Here is a 10,602-nt window from a genome sequence, read left to right as displayed (position 1 = left end):
TTCCAGAAATTCAAAAGCTTTGAACAGATTTAATTTCAAATAGTAGTAAATTTATCACTGTTAAATTCTCTTATTGATTTATGTGCTATTAATTAGCTGAAATGCACATTTAAATGATCCACTTATTTTAAAACAATGGGAATAGTTTGTGATGGTAATAGTTAAGTTCAGGTGTATTTTTTTTTAGAATGGAATTTCTATTTCGGATTTTTTTTAAGTTTATTGATTTTCATTTCATGAGAACTATATTTAGCATACTTTGATTTTGAATGAATAATGCAGAGAATTTATATGATTTAGAAGTAAAAACTATTTTTTACTGTAAATTTTTAGAAAGTTATCAAATAATTCTCTTATTTTTTGATAAATTAAAATTCTAATTAAAAATTCAAAAAAATCACTTTCCTACCCTCCAAAATATATATTTGCCAAATATGATAGGCAGACGGCAAGGTGTGTACAGAGCCAGCATATACACATAGAGACAAAAGTTTTTTCCCCTGTGTTTAAGCATCAAAATTTAGTTAAAATACCAATACATTTTCTCGCCAAATACTCTTGACAACAGATAACATATGTTTTAGCAAACCTAGACTAATTACTCCCTACCCCCTTTTTTCAAAGAGCTACGCGTGATTTATTGCCTTTTTTATGAGCTGTACGCAAATGGTTGTACGCATCTGTCATACAACCGGTGACAATAAGGTCAAGGTAGTGAATACCTCAGAGGAAATGTTTCCACCTCTGACTGTAAACAAACTATCTGGACTTGTGTTGTCTCTGGTGTCAGAATATTATCATGTGTTTGCAAAAAATAAATATGATGATGGTAGAATAAGAATGGAACCTCCTAGAATAAGTTTAACATCTGATTTACCAGTTTCACAAAGGGCTTATAGAACCTCTACTACTGATGAAATTGAAATGAATAAGCAAATTAAAAAATTGTTAGATGCAGGTTTAATAAAAGAATCTACTAGTAATTATTCCTCCCCTGTAACTTTAGCATATGAAAGAGATGAAAATAGAAAAAGTCGTCTTTGTATTGATTATCGTAAAATTAATTCTCTTTGCAAATCTGAAGCAGAGATACCTAGAATAGATACTTTATTAGATAAATTAAGTACAGCTAAAGTTTTCTCAACTTTAGATCTTGCATCTGGATATTGGCACATACCCTTGCATGAACAAGATAAACATAAATTAGCATTTGTAACTACTGAAGGTTTATATGAATTTCAAGTCTTACCTTTTAGATTTAAAAATGCACCTGCAATATTCAGTTTAACTATTCGTAGAATTTTAAATAAACAAATTTTCAAATTTTGCATGCCACTACTTTGATGACATAGTAGTTTTCTCTAACTCATTAGAGGAACTCTATGATCATTTAAAACAGATTTTTCAAATGTGTGAAAAAGAAAACATTAAATTAAAATTTTCTAAATGTGTGTTTGCTCAAGATAAAATTAATTTCTTGGGGTATGAAGTCAAAGAAGGATGCATTTCTCCTGATAATCATAATATCGAAAGTATTAAAAAATTACAACCTCCAAAAAATGTTAAACAACTTCAAGGTTTTCTTGGCTCTGTAAATGTTTATAATAAGTTTATTGATTCTTATGCTAAAATTAGAGAACCCTTAAATAAACTTCTTAAAAAAGATACATCATGGCAATGGACAGAAAACTGTCAAAAAGCTTCTGAAATTTTAAAAAATAAATTGATAACTAAACCAGTGTTACAACTTTATAACCCTAATTTACCTCTTCATGTTTTTTGTGATGCATCTCAGATAGCCGTTGGAGCTGTTCTAAAACAGCCCGACTGTTCTGGTAAATTACATCCTGTATCTTATCATTCAAGAACTTTGCGCCCTTATGAAAAAAATTATTGTATAATTGAGTTGGAATGTTTAGCAATAGTAGATGATAAATTTTATTACTATTTATATGGGAAAAAATTCATAATTCATACTGATCATGCTGCTCTTGTTTGGCTTAAAAATGTAAAAAATTTAAGGGGAAAGATTATTTTGTTGGTCTTTAAAATTAAGCATGTTTGATTATGAAGTTAAATATTTAAAGGGAACAGCTAATGTTGAAGCTGATATGTTATCGAGGCATCCTACTGCTCAGTATGTCCAACATTCTGTGCATTTATTGGAATTGGATGAGATAAAACGCTATCAAAATTTAGATAATACTAAATATAAAAATATTAATGATGTACTTGTAGTTAAAAAGAAAAATTTGTTTAAAATAGTTGTACCTTTTTCTCTTAGGAGAAAAGTTTTGCAAACAGCTCATGAACAATTTGGGCATCCAGGCACTCAAAAAATTATACATTTAATTACTCCTCAATATTATTAGCCCCATATTACTCAAGCTATTGCACTTTTTGTTAAATATTGTGATATCTGTCAATTAAATAAAAAGAAAAGGCCGAAAAGGTTTGGCCTTTTACAGGCTGTGCCCCCCACAGATCGTCCTTATGAATGTCTTTCTGTCGATACTATTGATGGATTTAATTATTACAATTCAACAAAAAAAAAAATTTCTTCATATAGTAATTGATCATGCAACTAGATATGTTTGGGCTTTTCCTTTCAAAAATGAAAATTCTGAAACTTATATTAATATATTAAAACAAGTTTTTCAAATTCAAGTCCCTTCCAAATTATTAACTGATAGAAACGGTGCTTTTACCTCATTTAAATTCGAACATTTCTTCAGAAATTACAGTGTCAAGCATCTGTTAACATCTTCACATCATCCACAAACTAATGGGAAATGTGAAAGAGTTAACCAGTCAATAGTAACTAAATTAAAGTGTAAGGTCAATTCTTCTACCAAAATTCCTTGGTCTAAACTTTTAGAAAAAGTAATCAATGAATATAATTTAACACCGAATTCAGTTACAAAATTTCCTCCTGCATATTTGTTATTTGGCACTACCTTATCCTCCTCCCTTAACTCAAAATCAATTCTATCCGCCAGTAGAAGAAGCCAGAAAGTTTTTTAAAGATAATACAATAAAATATCATGATAAAAATAAAATGCTAAATTTATAGATTCTCCATTCAAATCTGTAATGTATGAGCAATTGTAATGAGTGACATTGTAATGTATGAGGAATTTAATTATCCAAATCGTAGAAAATTATCTCCAGTATTTTCAGGTCCATATGAAAAAGTAACTAAAATTTCAGATGTAAATTATGAAATAACTAAACCAAATGCATTAACAAATAAAGCTACTGATATTGTCCATGTATCAAAATTAAGAACATATTATCCTCCAGAAAAATTAAAATTAAGTCATGAATAATAATTTAAAATTTAAAAAAAAATCCTTCTATTTCCCACGTTTCTTCCAACTAATCCCCAACTTAGGTTGGCCCTTTGTCTCCACTTGTAAGAGTTAGTTTTTCGTTTCTTCATTATGATGATGTGATAGGCGCCATCACAACATAAATTCAAATACAGCAGTCTTATTGAGATGCGAGTCAAGGGTCAACCTCACAATTAATTTCTATCTCTTTCTGTTTTTATCCCAGATATGTTGTTCTCCACGTAGGAAACAAATATTCCTGGATGAGAGTAGAGGGAGAATAAGAATTACGTTCCCCCTTCTAATTTTTGGTCATGTAAGTTTTACCCACTGCTAGAACTTAGTGGACAAGGTTTAACTATGCACCACTAATTAGCTAACTAGTGGGTTAAAATTTTTTTTTCTTTTAAAATTACAACATTTTTATGTCATTTATTTTGAGTATTAATGTTTATAATAAGAGTATTTTGAATCTCATATTATTTTCAGATTCAAATGTTACATACAAAAATCAGAACTGCGTTGATATATTGTTATTATATAAGTTGATATTATTATATATTATAAAAATCATTATTTTATAAGTTCAATTTGTTATTCCATTATTTTATATCTCATTTGATGATTTTGGTGAGCTTTCTACTGTTTAAAGGATACTGTGTGCAAACATTCTTTAGAAACATTCCTCACCAAATAGTGACAATCTATCTTGCAGACTGAGAGACAATTGACTGAATTTCTGCAGAAAACCATTTTTTATATTATACATTTTAATATATTTATTTTGACGTTGTTGAATATTTGAATTTATCTAATATTTTCACAGATATCACTTTATATTTTTTTACGTTCTAAATAATCTTGTCTGTATTAATGTTTGTATAATGTAGAGGTAAGGAAAACTGAGGTGTCACTTTCAGTATACCTTTAAAATTAAACTTACTCAGCAATATACTTTTAATTTTTTCCTACTTGAAAGCCACTGGAGGGTATGGCGGTGTGTCGAGGGCCCCGATGTACTTAATGGCTTGCGGTGGGGGGAAAATGTAATATTTTAAACTTCTAATTTAATCCAAATTAATTTCCAAAACTTGATCTTAGTTTATAGCCCATCGTAACTTCATTCTAAAATATTCTCTTATTTTTTTATCCAATTCCACTTTCGGTCTAATTAATCCCTTTGTAAAAATAATGCGCCATCAATTTTCAATCAATAGGATTTCTGGCCAGGCGCCAATTCAATACACGTGTGACCTTTGACACCTTTTGAAGGGTACAGAAGATATCATTTTCATTTGATACGTAGTAATGATGGCGCATTATTTTTACAAAGGGATTAATTAAACCGAAAGTGGAATTGGATCACGAAATAAGAGAATATTTTAGAATGAAGTTACAATGGGCTAAATTAAGATAAAATCTTGGAAATTAATTTGGATTAAATTAAGAGTAAAATATCATTACACACACACATATATATATATTTGGGGGGGAGCTTAATCTTTGTTTCTAAAAATTTACTCTTAATTATATAAAAATCTAAAGACAATCGAATCACGCCTAAATCATTAGTATGCCACAAAATTTCTGACTGGAGGTTTGAAAATCTTGTAAATTTAGTTTTAGTATTCTGTACAGTAACCATTATGCATACATAGAACAATTTCTGTGCTTTGTGAACAACTTCAGTTTAAATAAAAATTTCCTTGAAATGTTTAAATCTGGAGTATGACCAGTCTCCTGGAACACGCCAGTCATAAACCTGGGAATCTAAAATATATTCACACTTTATCCTTTCGAAAATTAAAACATTTAGAGGTGCGACATGAAAATCATTTGCATTTATTCTTCCATTTTTATTTTATTTTTCCATTTCGTTTGTGCTTAGAGTTAGAATTGAAAACTGTCCAACTCCGTATTTACTCAGATTCCACCAAGACATTTACCTTTTCCCGCATATTCAAAGCTTTTCATAGTATTGAATGGGTACTGATGCTCGAAACAGCAATTTTATTTATATAATATTTTATCTGATATCCGAGTTAGAAAGCGAAATCATAAAAATAATAAATGAAATTAAAAAATAAATAACTAATAATAAGTAAACGAATAATAAATAAAGAATGATTTTAAAAATATCTCTGCGTTTTCATGTGGTCTGCCACTTCCTAATCTAAATAAAGAAAAGCAAAAATTTATAAATAATTTATACATTACTGAAAACCATGCTGACTTCTTCAAATTTTACCTATAAATAATGGGAAACATAACAATAATCCCTGATAGTAAACTGAATTTTTATTTTTCATTAATTTTTAATCTAATGCTGCTATTTTTATTGAATGGAAATTATTTATATTTTTAATCTTTTTGATTTATTACTATAGAGTTGCCACTCGCAGTATTTAATTAAATTATGTGGCAATCTTTAATAAATTTGAAAAAGTTGTGGAAAAAATTAACTCTTAATTTTTGGTAACCAAACATTCTTTGTCTTCCCTGCCCAGAGGCATCTAGAAATTACCGATTAATTTTTCACCATGATAGCACGAATGTTGAAACCACTGTTGAGTTCTGATGGCCATCATTACACAGCGCCACTCTTTCCCATTGGGTGTAAATCCCGTTATAGAAATGAAGGTAACTCGGCCCTCATGATTTTATTGCATCTAGCAACGAAACAAAAATTGAACAACATGATGTAAATTTTTCCTACTCTTATTTGAAATGCTCCTCTGTGGGAATGTAATCAGGTGTGATAAATAAGCTTTCGCTATATTGAAAACTTTAGAAAAAAAATCTAGAAATCCTACAAAGCTATTTTATTACACAATGCACAATTTTTCCTAAAATCGAAAAACAATTTACTTGCACGTAATTCTATTTTTTACTGCAATGCATACTTGTAGTTTTTAATAATAATGTTTTCAATGTTTTATTTAATTTTTAGTATCTGCAATGTAAGAAAAAAGTTCTTTAAATAAAATTTTCATTGATTTGAACAAAATAATCTGTAAAAGGTTTTACAAAACAATTTATACTATCCAGCTATGAATTCTTTATGCAAAAAAAACGTTACGCGTTTTTTTTTTTTTTTTTTTTTTTAATCTTGGAAAGATGCAGCACATTATATATAGGATAAACGTCGTTTGTCTTTCGGTTTCTATTTATAAAACAGCTTGTATTTAAAATTGCTTTGAAAATAGTACGTTTAAAGGTGTAATATGAGCTTTCAATTTATTAATGCTTGAATTTCTTTTAGGTTCACTTTCTCTTTCATGAATAAGACAGAAATTCACATAATGTATAAATGCATTAAGCTTATTTTTCAATTCAGATTCCTTTCATTTCATTCTGCTCTAAATCAAATGGTCGAGCCAGTGGAGCTCCAAAACGCATACATACACTTTATTATTAGTAAAAATATATTCTTCCTTTTTATTGAAGTTTCGAAATAGGGCATTTTTTTTTATCAGAAATGCTTTTTATTTTTAATATTTTAGGAAACAAAATGTATTTTTAAATGAAAATAATATAATACTGTCCTTGTATAAAATTGGAGCTACTTTTTATATATCTTTTAACCAATTTTAACTGGAAAAGCCAATAAGAAACTGCTATAAATAAATTCTAAGTGTCATTTATCAAATAAAGGAAACCATAAAATGAAAATATTGGCAAAGTTTTGAAATATTTGTTCCATTTCATGAAGCACAAGTATTAAAAGAAGTAAAGAAAATATCAGTTAAGAATATAAATTTCTCTTTCAATGTACGTCAAATAATATAAATTTTTACGATTGGGAGCTTAATACTATTTATGGAAAGAGAAGAGAATTCTCTTTTTTTGCGTTGCTATTTTTTCAAATCTCTCTAAAAATAGGATTTGTAATATTATAGTTAAGGAGTGTTGCCAAAACCACGTGATAAATCTTACTATATATATCTTCTACTCAATCGAAAATTGTATAAAATCAGACGATATATGCCTTTGTCCTCTATCTTCTCGATACATGCTGTGTTTAAACTCCGCAGAATATTTTTGAAGTGAAAACTAAAATATCGTTTGTTTTTCGGAGTTATAATGCGAAAGAAAAAAATGATTTTTATTCAAAAGATGGTTTTCCGATTTTCCACTTAACGATTTCAGATTATTAAAAAACCATGGACTGTGGAAATTCGATGAGACATTTAAAAACCTATATCATATTGTCTTTTTCCAAAAAAATAATAATAAAAAAAAAAAAGATTTTTCTACTGCAATGGAGAACATAGCAGCTGATCCTAGTTACAAGATTAAAATGCAATGACGAAATTGTTGAAAAAATCCAGACACTGTTTGAACACTCAAAATAAAAATTAAGAGTAGTATTTTTAATTTACTGTTTAATTTAATCTAATTTTTTGACAATAAAAGTAATATTCTGTGTTTTCTTTTACTACTTTTGTTATGGAACAAATTAAAGTCGTCAATCGCTACTACTATTATTGTAAGAAAGAGTAATTTATTACAATTATTAATTTCAAAATTCGAAAATAATAGTGAAAATGTTATAATAGTGAACTTTCAATATTTAAAATAATCTTCACTTACAAATTACGTACGATTTTTTAAAAAATTATTATACTCACGTTTAAGCACAGTTTGCTTTAACTTGAATTGCTGGATTAGTGAATATTTTTTGTTTTGTTTTTTTGCAGTCTAATTAACTTATAACTAATCAAATTCCACTGTATTAAAACTATAAATTATATTAATATATATATTTTGTTTATTTCTTGTGGTACTTTAATCCATTTTAATTAATTAATTTAATTTTTAATTATTCAATGATAAAGATTAATAATAATTAATTAATAATTCAATGATAAAGATTTATTTTACGATATTGTCTTATTAAAATGGAAATTTGATTGTACTGTGTTTCATTGGATTTAATTGTATAAAGGATAATTAAGGAATAGAACAGAAATTAAGAGATAAAGGTGAGTAAAGGATTCCAAAGGCGGATTTCTGACTTGGCCGAGTAGGCTACTGCCTAATGCTACTGGACTGAAAAGAGGGGAGCCGCAAGAAGCTTGATTAAAATCGGCTCTGAGTCTAGTCGAAATATTATTAAAACTGATAATTAGTCTAGTCAAACTGATAATAGGCTATTAGTCTAAGTCAAATTAATAAAATTTATATATTGTAAATAAATTTATAATAGATAAATTTTTAAGAAATAAAAAATTTTGAAAAATATAATATTAGGCTACAATGTGTGTAAAAAGGATTTAAATTATTCATTAAAATATTAATTATTTTTTATAATGGAATATTAACTATTCATTAATTTGTTATGATATATTTTACTTGATAATAATTATGTTAGCTTTGCTTGAAATTTATCATTCCTTTATATAATTTCATAATATAATGATTCGCTAATAATATATTTTTAAATAAAGAAATCATTATGCATTCTTGTAGTGGCGGGAAACTTTTCTTGTGATGGTCGGGACGACGTCACTTTCGTTTCCTCACAAATTCTTTTCCGTCGGGCTCCAATGTGGTGGAATGTAGATTATGATCCATGCAGGAAGCAACAGGACGAATGTTTTTAGGAACATTTCTTTTAATAATCACATTCACATACTAAACAAGCACAAACACAATGACAAGACATTCATGCGCGCAGCTTAACAGTTCAGCATCACATCTCATTCTAATTACAATCGCAATGCACTATGGGATGACATATGGGATGGCCTAATCAGGCATCGCCATCTAGTATCCAAAAGAGAAGATAAGAGTAATGCAACTGCTACATTCTTTCTAAGATACGCATATCAAAAAATAAGAGCTTGAGCTAAGCTAATCAAAAAAATAGAGACTTGTTTTACTGATAAATACTAATATTTCTCCACGCTACATTGAATAAAAATCCTTTAATTCTAGTTATCATGTATATAATATTAACAAATGCATTAATAAAAATTTAATAAATAATTAGAAAAATATTATCTTCCATCAAGTAATTCATTGTTCTTAGTAATAATTCATTTATATTATTTTTAAATATCTTTATCTCACTTGCCTTATGTTTGTAAAGGAGAAATTTTGCAGGCAGATTTTCATTTATATCCTAATATATAAAAGTTTCCAAATTTTGCAAATTTTATGTGTTTGTGATGTCTTGATGACAGTAGACTATTTTAATAAATACTGTCAACACTTAATTGTCAGATAATCCATTAATATAACGAATTTAATCCATTAATGTAACTAATAGCAGAGTTCAGAAATGGCCGGACTATTAAAAAAAATTGTCTTGTCGCTTTTTACTACTGAAGTTTAGAAAGGCCTTTTTTGAACGCTTACCGTTCCTGAAATTTAATAAAAACCTGCTTTTAACCTATAAGCAAAAAAATCTTGCTTATATTTTAAGAAAAAAAAATTAGAGAAAACCGTGATTACATACTTCACGAAGACAAAATACTGTAACAAGTCCTAATTTTCATGAATAACGGAAACTAATTCATGAAGTTAAGAAAATCCAGCTCTGTAATGAGATGCAAAATCGCCATTTGAAGCATTAGTATTAAAAGTATTTTTTTTGAAGTCATTGTGTGACAATGCATCGCATTGCTACAAAATATAACAAAACTAATCAAATAGAGAATCTTATTCAATAATTTTTTTAAAATTTGAATGAAAGCAAAGAAAGAATTTTTTTTTTTTTTCTTTAACATGACTTTAACAGTCATAAAATTACTCAAAGATTCAAACGAACAATGACATTGTTTTGAATTTCATTATAACAAAAATTATGATTACAAATATTGTGCAAAACTAATTTTTCAAAATTTTTTAAAACTAAAGAAAAAAAAAAGCATTTATTCATTCACTAAAATTGGAAACAACAACAACAAAAAAAAATCGATAACTGGTATTATCAAAAAGCTATTTCTTTAAACCTTTAAAACGAGGTAAAAATCATTTTTGTGTGATAATATGCTTTGATGAACTTCCAATAAAAATTTTTAAAAATCCGTTCTTAATGGACTTTTAATATCCAAGCAACTTCCGAAATTTCTGTGCGTTGCTCGGTCAATCGGCATACGTAGAGAGAGATTTCCTTGGGAAAAAATTCAGTTAAAATTACAAAAAAGCTAAAGACCTTAGAGTTAGAATTTGAATCCTGAAGAATAAAAGATTTTTCTTTAAAAATGTAAATACTATATTTAGCAATTATTATCTTAATTATTACAATCTTATTTTCCAGTGA

Source organism: Argiope bruennichi, chromosome 4 (assembly GCF_947563725.1).
Source record: "Argiope bruennichi chromosome 4, qqArgBrue1.1, whole genome shotgun sequence".
Taxonomy (NCBI): domain Eukaryota; kingdom Metazoa; phylum Arthropoda; class Arachnida; order Araneae; family Araneidae; genus Argiope; species Argiope bruennichi.
This window is presented reverse-complemented; position numbering follows the sequence as displayed.